The following is a 19,024-nucleotide window of genomic DNA, read 5'->3' as shown; positions in this document are numbered from 1 at the left end:
TCACTTCACTTCTTTGTGCCTCAGTTACCTCCTCTGTCAAACGGGGATTATAGACTGGAGGCCCATGTGGGTTGGGGACTGTGTCCCAACCCAATTTGGTTTGTATCTACTCCAGTGCTCAGAAGAGTGTTACACACTTAGTAAGCGCTTTACAAGTACCATGATTAGGAGTAGTAGTATATCCTAGGCTCATTTCTAAAAAAGTGTTCTATGACTGTTTCCACAATGTGAGTTACGGATTCCATTTTTTGTAGCTATTCTCTATGTTCCTACATTTTGAATGGAGCTAAGAGTACAAGTGGGGTAGCTTGAAAGTAGAGGGCTAAGCCTTGCTTAGTAAAGAGCAATTACAGCCATTTTTCCTTGGTAAAGTAGGCTGGTCTAAACCCAGGTGGAACTCCTGAGACCTGTCTGGTGTTGGCAGCAGCAAGTTTTTCTCATCTGCTCTTACCCATATTCTGCTCTCCCCTTCACCACCTCTGAAGGCAAATGGTTGTGCATGTCTAGGCTGGATTGGAAGTGGAGGAATCTGTGTGGGTGCTGTGTTTTAGTGGTGCTGTGGAGCATTGGGCAGAAACTTACAGGAGTATGTGTGAAAGAAGTGTGGACCATGAGGGGAGAGGAAAGGGTTGTGTTAGTGTGTTAAGGAGAGTGGGTAAAAGGGAGTAGGTGGGGAGGGCAAGGGGCTGTATGTTTGGCAAGGTGTGAAAGTGGTTGCCAAGGCAGTAGGTACAAGGATGTGTGAGTTTTGCTTGCCTTATACTTGGCCCATTATTACCCCACGACCTCCAGACCCCTCTAAACTGTAAGCTTGTTATGGGTAGGGAATGTGTCTGTCCTATGGGTACTCTCCCAAGCGCTGAGTACAGTGTTCTGCACACAGGAGGGATTCCATCAATCCGACTGATTGACTGAAGGTGCAGAACTGCAGGCACACTGGATTGAACACAGTTTCTGGTTCAATACCTGCCTTCTATTCTCCCAGCCCACACCGCTACAACTCGATTTCAGGCAGGAATTTGCATAACTCTGCTTCTCAGAGAGAAATGGGGGAGACACCCTGATCTCCTCCTGATATTAGAAACCACAAACTTCTACAATGAGTCCAAAAGGGTCCCTTCTCTGGAGAGTGAGGCTGTGCAGTGACTCTGCAGTCAGGACCGTAGTCCCAGAGAGGCTTGACCCATCTAAAGAATGAAGGGCCCAGGGTCTTCTCAGTCCCAGGCAAATCAGACAGAACTAGCTTCCTGCACAGAGCCCAGGCCCCTGTTCTCCCATGAGTGGCACCCACCTCATCACTCTTCCTCCCCCCATTATTCATACACACACACACACAGTGCCTTCTCTTTGGGGTAGGCAATGCAGTCCATTTAGTAAGGGGGAAAATCTGGGAGTTGAGTCTGCCCACATTGTAAGAGAGAGGATCCTCGAGGCCAAGGAGAAGTACTGAGCAACTGCTCTGGAGAGATGCCCCTGGTCCCTGGAACCAGAACCACTGTCGGGTCTGAGAGCAGCAGCCTGCCTGGTGGCACGACGAGGAATTCTGGGCAGCTGCACCTATCGCTATGCCTGGTGGCAACAGGTATTGGCCTGGAAGGCTGCCTTCGCCTCTCTATCACCCCTGGGTGGCACTCATCTTTTTTATGGTGTTTGTGAAGCTCTCACTATAATAATACTTATGGTATTTGTTAAGTGCTTACTTGGTGCAAATCACTGTTCTAAGCACTGGGGTTGATACAAGGTAATCAGGTGCTCCCACATGAGGCTCACAGTCTTAATCCCCAGTTTACAGATGAGGTAACTGAGGCACAGAGACGTTAAGTAGCTTGCCCAAAGTCACAGAGCCGATAAGTGGCGGGGTGGGGATTAGAACCCATGACCTCTGACTCTCAAGCCCTTACTGTTCCTACTAAACCTCGCTGCTTCTCTGTGCTAGGCACCTCACTAAACACTGTAATTGGAAGAAGCCTATCAGCGTGGCTGAGTGGAAAGAGCCCAGGCTTGGGAGTCAGAGGTCATGGGTTCGAATCCCCGCTCTGCCACTTGTCAGCTGTGTGACTGTGGGCAAGTCACTTCTCTGCCTCAGTTACCTCATCTGTAAAATGGGGATTAAAACTGTGAGCGTCATATGGGACAACCTGATTACCCTGTATCTATCCCAGCACTTAGAACAGTGCTCTGCACATAGTAAGCGCTTAACAAATACCCACATTATTCATTCATTCAATAGTATTTATTGAGCGCTTACTATGTGCAGAGCACTGTACTAAGCGCTTGGAATGAACAAGTCGGCAACAGATAGAGACAGTCCCTGCCGGTTGACGGGCTTACAGTCTGATCGGGGGAGACGGACAGACAAGAACAGTGGCAATAAATAGAGTCAAGGGGAAGAACATTATTATCAGCTTGGACGCAGTCCACGTCCCACATGGGACTCACAAGTGTTAATCCCCATTTCAGAGATGAGGTAATTGAGGCGGAGAGAAGTCAACTGACTCGCCCAAGGTCACCCGGCAGACAAGTGGGCGGTGTCGGGTTTAGGAGCCAGCTCCTTCTGACGCGCAGGCCGGGGCTGTAGCCACAAGGCCCCCGGGCGCGCCTCTCTATCGCCACCTGGTGGCGCTTTGCTCCAACAGCTCCGGCTACCTCCTTACCTACCTCCGTCTCCTCTAGGTCGCCTCTAACTCTCTTTCTACGGCCTCCCCCTGGCCTGGAACTCCCTCCCTCTCCACAGAGGCCGGACCACCACTCTCCCTTTCTTCAAAGCATTATTAAGGTCTCAACTTCTCCAACAGGCCTTCTCTGATGAAGCCCTCTTTTCCCCAAGCTTCTAGGCCCTTCTGCATTGTCAACACCCTTGGATCTGTATCTGCTATTTGCCCTGCAGCATTTATGTGCATATCTGTAAACTGTGCACTCTGGGTACAGAAGTGAAGTGGGTGTGAGCACAGAGGGGGCAGTTAATGGTAATAATAATAATAATAATGGTAAATAATAATTGTGGTATTTCTTTAGCACTTAAAATATGCCAGGCACTGTACTAAGCATTGGAGTAGATACAAAAAAATTGGGTTGGACGCAGTCCTTGTCCCACGTGGAGCTCAAAGTCTCAAGACCCATTCAACAAATTAGGTAATGGAGGCACGGGGAGTGAAGTGACTTGCCCAAGGCCACACAGCAGACAAGCGGGGGAGTCAGGATTAGTACCCATTACCTTTAAACTCCCAGGCCTGTGCTCTAGCCACTAAGGAGAGAATGAGGTGAAAACGTACTGGTGATTATGGAGCATGGACTGTTGCTGAGCACTGTGAGACGTGCTCGAGGAGTACAATACTGAGTTATTATGCTATTTTTAAGCACTTTTAAAATGCTATTTTTTAAGCACTTACTATGTGCCAAACACTGTTCTGAGCGCTAGGGTAGATATGAGGTGATCAGATTGTCCCAAGTGGGGCTCAAGTCTTAATTCCCATTTTACAGATGAGGGAACTGAGGAACAGAGAAGTTAAGTGACTTGCTCAAGGTCACACAGTAGACAAGTGGCAGAGATGGGATTAGAACCCACATCCTCTGACTTCCAAGCCGATGCTCTTGCCACTAGGCCTTGTGGTTATGGGCAGGGAATGTGTCTGTCCTAGTATATTCTCCCAAGTGCTTTGTGCAGTGCTTTGCACACAGTAAGCACTCCATCATGTCTGGTGTTGTGAGACGTGGCGCTGTGAGATCTGGTCCCGGAAGACTCGCCTGAGTGAGTGATTATGGAGACACGAGTCTCCCCATCCTGCCCTCTGTCACCTGCTAAGAATCACATGTGTTGGACACTTCAGACTCCAGGAGAGCCATTTGTCTGATAGAAAGGGAGAGATGGGGGGCGAAAACCATCTAGGTTACAAACATGAGTTTTCCCAAAATGTCAGGGCTCATGAGTTCAAATACCAGCTCTGCCACTTGTCAACTGTGTGACTGTGGGCAAGTCACTTAACTTCTCTGTGCCTCAGTTCCCTCATCTGTAAAATGGGGATTAAGACTGTGAGCCCCACGTGGGACTACCTGATTCCCCTGTGTCTACCCCAGCGCTTAGAACAGTGCTCTGCACATAGTAAGCGCTTAACAAATACCAACATTTTTTTTTTAGTAGAGGTGAGCTTTGACAATCGCAGCTATGCCATCGTGGCTTAGTGGAAAGAGCACGGACTTGGGAGTCAGAGTTCATGGGTTCTAATCCCAGCTCCACCATTTGTCAGCTGTATGACTGGGCAAGTCACTTAACTTCTCTGTGCCTCAGTTACCTCATCTGTAAAATGGGGATTACCTGTGAGCCTCACGTGGGGCAACCTGATTACCCTATATCTACCCCAGCGCTTAGAACAGTGCTCTGCACATAGTAAGCGCTTAAATACCAACATTATTATCTATCCCAGAACCTAGAACAGTGCCTGGCACATACTAAGTGCTGAACATATTCCATCATTATTATCTCCCAATCTGTTTGGCTTTGTGGAAAAAGCACAGGCTTGGGAGTCAGAGGATGTGGATTCTAATCTCATCTCTGCCACTTGTCCGTGTGACCTTGGGCAAGTCACTTAACTTCTCTGTGCCTCTGTAGCCTCATCTGTAAAATGGGGATTAAGACTGGGAGCCCCATGTGGGACAACCTGATTACCTTGCATCTATCTCAGTGCTTGGCACATAGTAAGCACTTAACAAATACCATAATTATTATTATTATTATAGTTATTTAGCAGACTACTACATCCTGCAGCTCAAAACCCTTAGCTAACCCCATCTTCATATTCCCAAATCCGTTAGTCATTCTCCAGGGACTGGATGCCCAAGACAATGAAAGACTGGACAGAATTCAGTCTCTGCACTCCTACTCTCCAACTGAAGTCCACATGGCTCTGATCCTCAAAGATGAACAGGGATGACATGCTAATGCCATCCTGTCCTACTCCTGACACTAGACTTCTCCCTCCACCCACCCCCCAAAAGCCACCACTGTCAAGGCCACAAGCACACCTTTTCTGGGCTTGAAGATATGAAAGATGAGTCTGCAGACAGGACTGAGAACAATGGGAGGTTTGATCCATCCAGAGAATTAAGGGCCCCAGGGACTCTCTGTTCCACAATAGGGTCAGGAAGAGTTCCCTGCACAGAGTCCCAGTTCCCATTCCCAGTAGCAGCCTCTGGGCTGGGGGTGGCAGCCCCTCTTCTCTCTCTCCTCCCTCTCCAGAGAAGAACTTGGAAGCATGGAAATTCAAACACAGACATATTCACCAACCACAAACGACACCTTGCCTTAGAGGTGGGGGCACTGTTTCTGGCACCATCTCTCCACGAGGATTAGAGTTGGGAAATGCACTGCTGTGAAGCTCCCAGCACCGAGCCCAGTTCATGAGTCCAGAACCAGCTTTCTTGCTGACTGTGGTAGCCCCCTCCTCATTACTCTCCCCCGCAAGCTCCCAAGCTAGCCCCATCTTTCATGCATGAAAGCGCGCACACACACTTACACTGCTTTGAGTGGGAGTGAATTACCGAGCTTCATCTTCCAATGCTAGGATGCATCTGGGATTTGATGTGACTGCCTAAGTTCAGGGGGATAAACTTCAAGGGAGTTGGGATGAGCTGCAACTGCAGAGGGAGCAGTAGCCAGTAGGATTCTCCCCTTGGTCATCCAGCCCCAACATGTAGAGTTCTGGAAAAGATCTGCAGGGCTTTCCTCCTCCCAGGGCTTAGAGCCAACTGGGCCCAGAATCAGCGGTCTTGAAACTCACCACAAATGCCTCCTCTGAAGATGGGGAAGAGGATCAGCAGCAACTCCTTTCCTACCTATTCTTTTAAATCTGATTCATTCTGCCTTTAGATAGCAAAATAACCCCCTAGAATGGCTAATGTATTGCAGATGTTGAAATGTATTCCTCAGTATGCCCCCAAAAGGGAGTGAATCCTTTAATCAACCAATGATCCTATTTTAAATTAAGAAATAAAACAAACTACAAGTGAAATGGGCTTTTTTTCTGTCGTGGACTAAGGTCACCTTATCACCCTTCCCCCTCCCTCCAATTCCTTTCCTTTTTGTGTCACCCAGGCAACTGGATGTGTAACCTTTAAGCACATTACTAAGAGGTTGGGAGGCAACAAGGCAGTATACTGATGTGATCCCTACCCACGAGGACTTTACAAACAGTCGGGGGGAGGAGACAGACAGGAAAGTAAAGTGGAGAAACAGCATGGCCTAGGGGCAAGAGCACAGGCTTGGGAGTCTGAGGATGTGGATTCTAATTCCTGCTCCGCCGCTTGTCTGCTCTCTGACTTTGGGCAAGCCGCTTAACTCCTCTGGACCTCAGTTCCCTCATGTGTCAAATGGGGATTCAGACTGTGAGTGAACCCCAACTCTCAACGGGGGGCTGAGTCCAACCTGATAACCTCGTATGAACCCAATCCAGGGACTGCCAGCGTGGCTAAGTGTCAAGGGCACGGGCTTGGGACTGGGAGGAGGTGGGTTCTAATCCCTACCCCAACACATCACTGCTGTGTGACCTGTGGCAAGTCGCTTGACTTCTCTGTGCCCTCAGTTACCTCATCTGGAAAATGGGGATGAAGACTCTGAGCTCTACATGGGACAACGTGATTACCTTGTATCTCCACAGATGCTTAGAACAGTGTTTGGCACATAGTAATGGCTTAAGAAATACCCTAAATGGGGACTGCTAGCGTGGCTCAGTGGCAAGAGCATGGGCTTGGGAGTCGGAGGAGCTAGGTTTGGGTTCTAATCCCTGCTCCACCACTTGTCTGCTGTGGGACTTTGAGCAAGCCACTTAACTTCTCTGTGCCCTCGGTTACCTCATCTGGAAAATGGGAATCAAGACTGTGAGTCCCATGTGCGACAACCTGATTACGTTTTATCTCCCCAGGTGCTTGGCACATAGTAAGCCCTTAATAAATACCATAAAATAATTTTTTTAAAGTGCTGAGAACAGTGCTTGGCATATAGCAAGCGCTTAACATATACCATAATTAGAATGATTATTATTATTAATAAATGAGGGGAAGAGAGGGAGTAGATGGATATGTTGATGAGGCATTTTTATCGCCTAAACTGCTGGCAGTAAGTCGTACAACTAACTGGGGGCTGGTAAGATCACAAGGAGAGACCTCAACGACAGACACACACTGAGACACATAAAGACACATAGAGAGACAGTGAGCATGCACACCCCTGCACCCCATGGTTTCTGCCCCATACCTTTCTCCCCCCCAACAAAACCCTGAGCACCAATCATCCCCCCTAAAAACAGACTTCATAGCATCACAGCCACTCAAATTCCTCCTCTTTTGTCCCAACCAAATCGGACAGACATTTCCCTTCCTAGATCCCAGACACATCTCCCAATCAGCCAAACCAAAACCTGTGTAGTCTGTGGCATTCCCTCCCCATCTAGGGCATGAGTACTGTAGCCATATCAGAGGCTGAGCTACAGACACCCTTAACTACACACATTAAAGTCCAATCTGATTATCTTGGACCTACTCCAGCACTTGGAACACACAGTAAGTGCTTAACAAATAACATCATCACATCAACAGTATGGACAAGTCAGTAATATCAAACACATTCTCTTTACCACCATCAGCCCTCTCCACTACCTACACCTCATTAATGTGTGACTCAATCTGGGAGTCAGAAGGTCATGGGTTCTAATCCCAATTCTGCCACTTGCCTGCTCTGTGATCTTGGGGAAGTCACTTTACCTCTCTGTGCCACCGTTACCTCATCTGTAAAGATGGAGATTAGGATGTTAGTCCCACATGGGACAAGGATTGTGTCCAACCTGATTACCTTGTATCTCACCCAGCACTTAGAACAATGCTCAGCATCTACTAAGCACTTAACAAATACTCTCATCATTGGGATTTCCATCATCCCAGACTTGGTATCCTCTCCCCACCCCTCAAATTCAAACCCTTGAGACCAGCCCATTCCTTAACCCCCTCAATCACCATAGTCAGCAAAGACCCCAATATCCCCACCCTAAACACCTCAAGCCATTGTTGACTCATCCATGTAAAAGCAACTCCCCTCACCAGCCACCCCATTACTGATATATGCAACATCAATTAGACCAACCTTCAGTAGCCCCCCAAAAGCATCAAAACAAGTCACTCCGGAACCATGAAAGACAAACCATTTGCTCTACCCACCTCAGCAGCACCAGGAACATTGGTATAAAAACTAGGTAGAGAAAGCCCAATTGGGGGGCTCTTAATCCTATACATCAACTACCAAGCCAACAACTACCACAGCTGATCAAAAGATGAGTTAACCAAAGGGGGCATCTCAGGCCTTACTCACCAAACTCCCAGACAAACACACTACATCTCCTCTTCACAGCCTATGGCAAATACAGCCCCCTGGCCCGACTTAGGAAAAAAAAAGGCCCAGCCCCCTCTGGGACTTGAAAGAGGCACTGCCACTTGTCCCATTGAAGGGCACCTAATGGAGACACTGGGTTTCTGGGGGTGTGGTTGTAGGATCAGAGAAGGAAGAGACAGAAGGCTATTAAGGAGGAGAGGATTTGCAGTTGCCCATCATTAAAAGGATCTGGAAAAACAGCCTTAATTATACACACCTGCAACCCATTCATTTACTCCTTGAGGATGGGGTCTAATCCTCATCCAAGGCTTTCCCAGAGTTTAGTACAGTGCTTTGCACCCAGGAGGATAGTTAATTAATCCATTCAATTGATCAATAAATGAACACAAGCTCTTCACTGAGGCCTCCCCAGTCCCCACAGTCCCCTCCACTCTGTCTTTCCTTTTTGTTTTTTGTTTCCTTTCTAATGATATTTGTTAAGTGCTTTCTATGTGCCAGCCACTGTGCTGGTCGCCGTGGTGAATATAAGTAAGTCGGGTTGGACACGGTCCCTGTCCCGCATTCATTTATTCATTCAATCATATTTATTGAGCGCTTACTGTGTGCAGAGCATTATACTAAGCCCTCGGAATGTACAATTCGGCAAGATAGAGACAATCCCTGCCCAACAACGGGCTCACAGTCCAAAATCCCCCATTTTACAAATGAAGTGACTGAGGTCCAGAGAAGTGTTGCCGCTTGCCCAAGGTCACACGGCAGATGGTTGGTGGAGCCAGAGTTGGAATCCAGATTCTCCGGCTCCCAAGCCTGGGCCCTTTCCACTAGGCCGTGCTGCTTCTCTCCTCCCTGCTTCTGTCCCATTCAGCTTCCGGGGAAGGACTGTTGGTGTAAGAAGTAGGTAGAGGAGGCCAACATCTGGAGGGCTCTTCATCCAGGAGCCTGGGGAGAGAGGAGGGAAAAGGCAGGGAGTCAGGGGAAGGACAGGAAGGAAGGGTAGGTCAGCTTTAAGTCTGGTCAGTAGGGAGGCCACTGATGACCCTTGCAGATCTTGGACCGACAGATAATAATAATGATATTTGTTAAGCACTTACTATATGTCAAGCACTGTACTAAGCACTGATGCCTGGGGTGTTATGTCTCACGGAACACTGTTTTAATGCTATTTGTTAAGCGTTTACTATTAGGTTCGACAGAGTCCCTGTCTCCTTTGGGGCTCACAGACTAAATAGGAGGGAGAACAAGAGTATCAAGGCCCAGAGAAGTGGAGCGACTTGCCCGAGTTCACCCAGTGGGCATTTGGCGGAGTCTGGCTTGGAACTCAGGTCTTCGACTCCCAGGCCTGGGCTGTTTCCACAAGGCCATACTGCTTCTCGGAAGTCCACCTGAATCTTGCGCATTTCTCCAGTGGTATTCCCCTCTACGGTCAACAGACATACGGGCGCCGTTTCCGAGCCACAGAACTCAGTAATCAGAGTAAAGGAGTGGAGGGATTCTGGGCATGGAAAATAAAAATGATGGACAGGAAGGCGTTCGGTATTGACCCATACCGTATCCAAGGGGTCGGCTGTGAAACCGATTAGGTTAGGGGTCAGTTTGGACAAATGGCCATTCTACTGGCCACCTTGTCTGCGGGCCTGTGACTCACCCGAACCACATAGCAGGTCTGCTGTGGGGTTCTCTGGGCTCCACTCCTAGAATGCCTTGGGATTGAGACATGCCACCCAAGGCCCCTCAGGACCTTAGAACTATAGAACAGGTTCCACTTTGAGTGTGCAGAGGATGGACTGAGATGCCACGTGTCTGCTCACTGCACTTCTCTGTGCCTCAGTTAACTCATCTGTAACTGGTCAGTCTCATTATCTTGTATCTACCCCAGTGCTTAGAACGGTGCTTGGTAAGCGCTTAACAAATACTACAATTATTATTATTATTAGCAGATTAAACAGCAGAGTTCAACCTTTATTTACTGAACGTGCCAAAACCCACCACAAACTCATCTCAACCTCGGTGTCATCTTTGACTCCGCTCTCTCGTTCACCCCACACGTCCAATCCGTCACCAAAACCTGCCGGTCTCACCTTTATAATATCGCCAAGATCCGCCCATTCCTCTCCACCCAAAGGGCTATCTTACTGCTACAGGCTCTCATAATATCTCGGCTAGATTACTGTGTCAGCCTGCTCTCTGATCTCCCTTCCTCCTGTCTCTCCCCGCTCCAGTCTATTCTTCACTCCGCTGCCTGGCTCATCTTCCTGCAAAAACGCTCTGGGCATGTCACTCCCCTTCTTAATAACCTCCAGTGGTTGCCTATCAACCTCCACATAAAACAAAAACTTCTCACTCTAGGCTTCAAGGCTCTCCATTATCTTGCCCCTTCCTACCTCTCCTCCCTTCTCTCTTTCTACTGCCCACCCCGTAGGCTCTGCTCCTCTGCCGCCCACCTCCTCACCGTCCCCTGTTCTTACCTACCCCGCCGTCGACCCCTGGGCCACCTCCTCCTGTGGACCTGCAACGTCCTCCCTCCTCACTTCTGTCAAACTAATTCTCTTCCCCTCTTCAAAACCCTACTTAAAGCTCACCTCCTCCAAGAGGCCTTCCCAGACTGAGCTCCCCTTTTCCTTCTGCTCCCTCTACCCCCCTTCACCTCTCCGCAGCTAAACCCTCTTCTCCCCCCTTTTCCCCAGCTCCTCCCCCTCTCCCGTCCCATCGCCTCAGCACTGTACTCGTCCGCTCAACAGTACATATCTTCATTACCCTATTTATTTTGTTAATGAGATGTAGATCACCTTGACTCTATTTATTTAATATTGTTTTAATGAGATGTTCTTCCCCTTGATTCTATTTATTGCCATTGTTCTTGTCTGTCTGTCTCCCCCGATTAGACTGTAAGCCCGTCAAAAGGCAGGGACTGTCTCTATCTGTTACTGATTTATACATTCCAAGCGCTTAGTACAGTGCTCTGCACATAGTGAGCGCTCAATAAATACTATTGAATGAATGAATGAATGAATGAACATCATCTTCCACGTCCCTTCGGATGAAAAGCACCCAGTATGTACCTCAGTTCTGAGCAGTGACAGCTCACTGCCTATTGTCCAAGTGGTTGAAGATTTACCTCTGAATAAACCAGGTCAGTTTAGGATGAATATGTTTTCTAGGAGGTACAGAGTCCATGGAAATCCAAAGAAGGCGAAGCTGAAAATAGAATATTAAAATATGGTGTGAACCTGACCTTGGAAAATAAAAGAGCTAAGCCTGTATTGTAAATCAATGCCATGAAGCTGCTCATAACTTGGAGATGTCATTAAAAGATGTCTCTGTCAGTTGGAAATTGCGAGGAAGAAAATGTAGAATCAAGGGATAGCCTCTAGACTTTACACTAATAATAATAATAATATTTTGTTATCTATCCCAGCACTTAGTACAGTGCCTGCCAGGAAGTGCTTAACAAATACCATAAAAAAGGGCTATAGACTTTTACCAGGAAAACCAAAGCAGTAGCAACAGTGGTGGTAGCCTTTAACCTGAAAGCAGTGTTCATCATTTAGGGAACAGCAGCAGTGCCTGGCATATAGTTAGTGCTTAACATACATTATTATCACTATTGTTATTATTATTATTATTATTATTATTGGACAGGCTTCAATCCATCAAAAGTCAATCAATCAACCATACTTACTGAGCACTTGCTCTGTCTCAAGCACTGTATTAAGCAACTGAAAGAGTCCACTAGAGTTAGTAGCTACAATCCCTGCCCTCCAGCGACTAAAGGGGCCAGCAAGTTGCCATTTAGGGTCCTTTCAGCCTTAACTGGCAACTCTCAAAGAGCAAAGAAGAGACTGCCTGCCTGTCAATTCTTAATTAACTTTACTGTCTCAGTCTTAATTTGATTTCAGTTGTTCTTAATTAGCTTCATTAAAAGTCAAGTAAAAATAAAGCAAAATTTAAGAGGTTACCAATGGAGTAGGGCTAAAAATTTTTGCTTCAGCATCTCAGCGTGGTTAGTTCTGATTCTACTTGGGAGATCAGAATCTTTTTTTAAATTCTAAGACTTAAACAGAGATTAGAACCCAGGCCTCCAAACCCTTACCTTCCCTCTAAGCTACAGCAGGCCTCATACGGGAAGGGTCTCATTCCTCCAATTTCAAACAGAGGATAAAGTCAAAGCAGAAAAAACAACACCACAATACCAAGGGTTTTCTCTGAGGGAGAAGCGGTGAAGGCAGTAAACGTGAAGCAGAGGAAAGGCTTCCATCTCTGAATTCGGAGGCTGTCAGTTCTAACCTGAGGGTTTGTCTGTAAAGGTATGTGTGCACTTGTCTAGAAATAAGTACTGTGATGTGTAAATAAGATGGTGTATATAAGCATCTGAATAAAGTGAAATACGTTTGTAAATGTACATGTGCTTCCTCAGAGTATATCTTTGTTGGCATAGCACTAAGAAAAATGTTCTGTATGTTTAGAGGCATGAATATACTTGTGTGTACAAATAAAAAATTAATGTCTTTTTTTTAACAGGATATTTGCTAAGCATTGGATAAGATATCAGACTTGGGTTAACAAACTTTACCCCACTTTAGATACAAGAAATCAGTGAGGCATGGACAAATAAAGTGACTTCATTCATTCAATTGAGTCTATGGAGCACTTACTGTTGGGAACGTGTCTGTCGATTCTGTGGAACTCTCACATATGCTGGGTCTGCTGCTCTTTACAGGTTAACTGCTCATGCATACTATTAGGGGTAATCATTATCATTTCCATCGTAAAGCCCAAATAGGCGATGCCATCAAGGTACAGTACTTTCCAAGGACTTAGTCCAGTGCTCTGCACACAGTATGCGCTCAATAAATACGATCGAATGAATGAATGAACCTTGGCTTCACTGACTCGGTCCTCTCCTGTTTCTCCTCTTATCTCTCTGGCAGTTCATTCTCAGTCTCCTTCGCAGATTCTTCCTCCACCTCCCTCAAAGGTTCAGTCCTTCTTTCCCTTCTATTCTCCATCTACACTCACTCCCTTGGAGAATTCATTCGCTCCCACAGCTTCAACTATTGCCTCTATGCGGATGACACCCAAATCTATATCTCCTCCCCTGTCCTCTCTCCCTCCCTCCAGGCTCGCATCTCCTCCTGCCTTCGGGACAGCTCTACTTGGATGCCCTCTTGCCACCTCAAACTCAACATGTCCAAGACAGAGCTCCTTATCTTCCCTCCCAAACCCTATCCCCTCCCGAACTTTCCCCTTACTGTAGATGGCACAACCATCCTTCTCGCCTCACAAGCCCGTAACCTTGATGTCATCCATGATTCCGCCCCCTCTTTCACCCCACACATCCAATCCATCGCTAAATCCTTTCAGTCTCACCTTCAAAACATTGCCAAGATCTGCCCTTTTCTCTCCATCCAAACTGCTACCACATGAGTACAGTCACTCATCCTATTCTGACTGGATTACCGCATCAGCCTCCTTTCTGCCCTCCCAACCTTCTGCCTCTCCCCACTTCAGTTCATACTTTACTCCGCTACCCAGATTATATTTCTACAGAAGGTTTTAGGACATGTCACCCTCTTCCTCAAAAATCTCCAGTGGTTGCCCATCAACCTCTGTATCAACCAAAAATTCCTCATTCTCAGCTTTAAAGCACGCCATCGCTTTGCCCCTTCCTGCTTCACCTCTCTTCTCTCCTTCTACATCCCAGCCGGCACAGTCCACTCCTCTGGTGCTAAGCTTCTCACTGGGCCTCAATCTCGCCTGTCTCGCTACCGGTCCCTGGCCCACTTCGTCCCTCTGGCCTGGGACTCCCTCCCTCCTCAGATCTGCCAAACAATCAGTCTTCCCCACTTCCAAACCCTATAGAAGATGAACTTCCTTCAAGAGGCCTTCCCAGGCTAAGCACCCGTTTTCCTCAGCTCCTCCTCCCTTCTACTTCAACTCGATTCGCTACCTTTGCTCTTCTGCCCTCTCCCCACCGCACAGCACTGAGAAGCAGCGTGGCGCAGTGGAAAGAGCACGGGCTTTGGAGTCAGGGCTCATGAGTTCGAATCCCAGCTCTGCCACTTGTCAGCTGTGTGACTGTGGGCAAGTCACTTAACTTCTCTGTGCCTCAGTTCCCTCATCTGTAAAATGGGGATTAAGACTGTGAGCCCCACGTGGGACAACCTGATTCCCCTGTGTTTACCCCAGCACTTAGAACAGTGCTCTGCACATAGTAAGCGCTTAACAAATACCAACATTTATTTATTTATTTTTATAGATCTATATATCTATAAATCTATTTATATTGATGCCTGTTTACTGTTTTTGATGTCTGACTCCCCGTCCCCTTCCCCCCACCCCCACAGACTGTAAACCCTTTCTGGGCAGGGACTGTCTCTCTTTATTGCTGTACTATACTTTCCAAGCACTTAGTACAATACTCTGCTCACTAAGTGCTCAATAAATACGAATGAATGAATGAATGAATGAATGAATGAATAATGGGGCTGCATCTCTCTCTCTTCCCCTGGTGGATCCCTTTGTTATACAGGGGGCCTATGCTTCTCTATCACCGCCTGGTATCCAAAAAGTATGGCACTGCAGTAAGCACTTTCTGTAAAGAACAGAAGCTGCGTCTCCCCAAGCGCTGTGATAGAGAGAAGCTCAAAAGGTTGGACACAGTCCCCATTCCACATGGGACTCACAAGTCTTCATCCCCATTGGAGAGATGGAGTAACTGAGGCTCAGAGGAATAAAGTGACTTGACCAAAGTCACCCAGCAGAGACACAGCAGGGGCTGGATTAGAAGCCAGGTCCTTCTGATGCACAGGCCCGGGATGTAGTCACTAATGCCAGTGGTTAATGTGAAGTAAATTTCTCCTGTTGCACCTCACATATTCTCTTTTAAGAATCTAAAGACCCTGGATAGAGAAGTACAAAGTGGAGATGGTTCGCGTGAAGCAAACTTTTCCTTTCGCATCTCACAGATCCTCTAGTCACTCTCAATTCAGAGGCCTTGAAGGCCTGAGCTGGGGGAATGCACAGGAAGTATATCTGCATGAAGCAAATTTCTCCCTTTTTGCACCTACAACAGTCTCTTTTAAAGCCTTGAAGATGTTTTATAGAGCCCTAAGAGCTGGAGATGGTTTGCAGGAAGCAAATTCACCCTTTTACATCTCATATATTCCCTCTGATGACCTTGAAGACCTTGGTTTGAACAGTAAGCAGGACAGTTTTTGCATGAAGCAAAATTCTCCATTTTTAATGCCATAAACTATCTTCTCAGGCCTTGAAGACCCCCGTTAGAGAAAGAAAGCAGGAGACTGTTTGTATCAAGCAGATTTCTCCCTTTTCACCTCAAATATTCTCTTTGGAGGCCTTGAAGGCCTTAGAGTCACAAAAACTGGAGTCTGTTCACGTGAAGCGAATTGCTTCTTTTAAACCACAGATATTCTCTTTTCTGGCCTTGAAAACCATTGCCACAGAAATACAAGCTGGAGATGGTTTGCAAGAAGAAAATTTCTCCTTTTGACCCTCAACTATTCTCTATTCATTCTCAGTTCAAAGCCTTGAAGCCCTCAACTGGAGAAATGAATGGGAGATGTATCTATGACGTGAAGAAAATTTTTCCCTTCTCAACTAAATCATTCCCTCTCAGTGTCTTGAAGACCTTCCAGAACTAAAAGCTCGATAATAGGGGGCATGAAGCAAACTGACCATTTTTCACCTCCTAAGTTACCTCTGAAGCCCCTGTAGCCTTAAGGTGGACAAATAAGCTGGGCGGTTTTTGCAGGAAACAAAATTCTCCTTTTCAGATGTCATATATTTTCAGGCCTTGAACACATTTAGTTAGAAAACTGCAAGCAGGAAATGGTTTGCCTAGAGCAAATTTCTCCATTTTCATTTGAAATAGTCTCCTCGGAAGCCTTGAAGACCTCCGAGAGAAATCTAAACTGGAGGTTGCGTCTGTGAAACTAACTTTCTCCTTTTTCAGCTCAAGTACCCGCTTTCGAGGCCTCCAAGACCTTAGGTAGGGAAAGAAAAGCTAGAGATGGTTTCCAGGAAGCAATTTTCTCCTTTCTGACCTTAAATAGTCTCTTTTTCTGGCCTTGAAGACCTTAGGGAGAGAAATCCAAGCTGGAGATTTTTGCAGGAAGCAAATTTCCCCTTTTACACCTCAAACGTTCCCTCATTCATGCTCAGTTCAAAGGCCTTCCAGTAGTCCGGAGAGTGAACTGTTCTAAATCGGGGAACCTCGTCCCAAGACATTTTAGTCTTTCTTTTTAAGGAGACAAAAGGTAAAGTTCCCTTGGAAATTACAGTAAGGTTCCGTTTTTGCATCGCCTTTTAAATAGCCTAAAGGTACTACTATGTATTCCATCTTGATTTCATTTTCCCCTAAAAATTGCTAATATATTGAAGATGCTGAAACCTATTCATCAGAATGCCACCAAAGACAGTTTTAGACGATTTCTGTAATATATCCTTTAATTAAACCAATGATCATACTTCACAGAAATAAACTAGGAATGAATTAGGCTTTTTGTCCTAATCCTGGCTAAGGTCGCGTTTCCCTTCCATTCCTTTCCCTTTTGTGTCACCTAGGCAACTGGATTTGAAAACTTTAAGCACATTCCTAAGTGTTTGGGAGGCTACAGTGCAGTTGACAGACATGACCCCTACCCACAAGGACTTTACAAACAATGGGGAAGACAGACAGGAAAGTAAAATCGGGAAACAACGTGGCCTAGTGAATGGCAAGAGCATAGGCTTGAGAGTCAGAGGATGTGGGTTCTAATTCTTGCCCCACTGCTTGTCTCCTGTGTGACTTTGGGTAAACCGCTTAACTCCTCTGGCCTTCAATTCCCTCATCTGTCAAATGGGGATTAAGACTTTGAGCCCTACCTCTCCACGGGGGCTGTGTCCAACATGATGACCTCAAATCAAGCCAACCCAGGGACCACCAGCGTGACTGAGTGGCAAGAGCATGGGCTTGGGAGTCGGGGGACATGGGTTCTAATCCCTGCTCCGCTATTTGTCTGCTGGCTGACTTTGGGCAAGCCGCTTAACTTTTCTGTGCCTTCAGTTACCTCATCTAAAAAAAATGGGGATGAAGACGGTGAGCCCCACGTGGGAGAACCTGATTACCTTCTATCTCCCCAGGTGCTTGGCACATAGTAAGCGTTTAATAAACACCATAAAATAATTTTTTAAGAAGTGCTGAGTACAGTGCTTGGCACATAGCAAGCGCTTAGCAGATACCATAATTAGAATCATCATTATTATTATTAATAAATGAGGGGAAGTGAGGGAGTAGATGGATATGTTGATTAGGCATTTCTATAGCCTAAACTGATGGCAGGAGGACATACCCTTCCCATAATTAAACAGTCCTCCTGGGGCATTGATCCCTACAGGTCATGGGACCGGATGAAATGCCCGTTGGTGTTTTTATGGAAAAATGTGCCATAATCTCTCACAAAAATACAGAGATGCAGTCTCACCAACGGTGTTCCCTTACGACTGAGAGCCCAATCTTGATCATACACAATAAAGCTTTCCGGGAAGAAAGCAAGGAGTCACCATGTGAATGTCTAGTAGTAACCAATGATTATTCTGATATTGAATCAGATTATTAGAATTCTGATCCCTTACCTTTTTCAATTTTTGCCTGTCAGTCTGGTTTCTGAAATCCTCAGGGTGGACCATGCTAATGAATTCTTTTCTCCGTGTGGGGCTGTATGTTTAGTGATGTACAGCATGGGAAGAAACTTAAAGGAGTATGTGTGAACAAGTGTGGACCATAAGGGGAGAGCAAAGTGTTGTGTTAGTGTCTTAAGGAGGGTGGGTAAAAGGAAGCAGGGATATTGACGTGGGGAGGGCTAGGGAAAGGGGAAAGGTGTGAAAGTGTGGTTTCAAAGCCAGTAGGTACAACAAGGACATGTGAGTTTTACCTGCCTTCTACTTGGCCCATTATTCCAAGGTGGCTGTCCACACTGTGAAATATACCTTGCAAAGTATCAGTCTGGACCTGGGACACATCAGGTCTCCTGGGAGCTAGGGGAGAGAAAGAGAGAGAAAGAGAGATAGAAATTTCTAAGGAAGAAGGGACATCTATCTAGTGCCATGGATCACCCTTCTACTTTCCCCACAGAACTGACACATCTTTGCCTGGCTTAAGAGTTCCCACCTACCTGCTCACTTACAGTGAGCCTCAGGCAGGGCTGCCACCTTCACTTGCCTTTGTACAAAGAGGAGTTTTACTCATCAGCTGTGAACATCTGTCTTGAATCTCCTGTGCAGACACCATCTCTTTGAAGCATACAAAAACCCAATCCACAAACCAAGGAAGACCATCAGATGTGAGATGGGATTTGAACAACATTTAATCACTAACAAAGTGTTTTGGGGAAGAAAAGCTTACTTATGAATAGCTGGCAGGAGTGGTGGTGGTGGGTGTTTAATGGGGGAGAGGTGGCTAGGGTTTGTGGGCGGGGGGGGGGGGGAGGTGGACAGGGCGATCAGGATTAGGGAGCTGGCAGGGTGTGTGAAGGGTGGGGGGACGGGAGGGTGGGAGGGTTGGAGGTGGAGAAGTGGACAGGGAGGTCAGAGACAACCCCAGGCCCAGAAGACATCCTGTGAATGGGTCTGGGGTTGTGTGGGGTTGGGGTG

At 46.7% G+C, this 19,024-nt stretch overlaps 1 long non-coding RNA gene across 1 annotated transcript; it reads right to left on the bottom strand.

Annotated features, from left to right (window-relative positions):
* Positions 1-9,063: 9,063 nt before the first annotated feature.
* Positions 9,064-18,549, bottom strand: LOC103168202. Its single transcript, XR_003759068.2, has 3 exons — positions 18,307-18,549; positions 11,434-11,569; positions 9,064-9,313 (listed from the first exon to the last, which is right to left on the bottom strand). It is a non-coding gene; the product is annotated as an uncharacterized LOC103168202 (long non-coding RNA).
* Between the last annotated feature and the right edge of the window lie 475 nt (positions 18,550-19,024).

This window comes from Ornithorhynchus anatinus, chromosome 4, assembly GCF_004115215.2.
Source record: "Ornithorhynchus anatinus isolate Pmale09 chromosome 4, mOrnAna1.pri.v4, whole genome shotgun sequence".
NCBI classification, from domain to species: domain Eukaryota; kingdom Metazoa; phylum Chordata; class Mammalia; order Monotremata; family Ornithorhynchidae; genus Ornithorhynchus; species Ornithorhynchus anatinus.
This window is presented reverse-complemented; position numbering and strand designations above follow the sequence as displayed.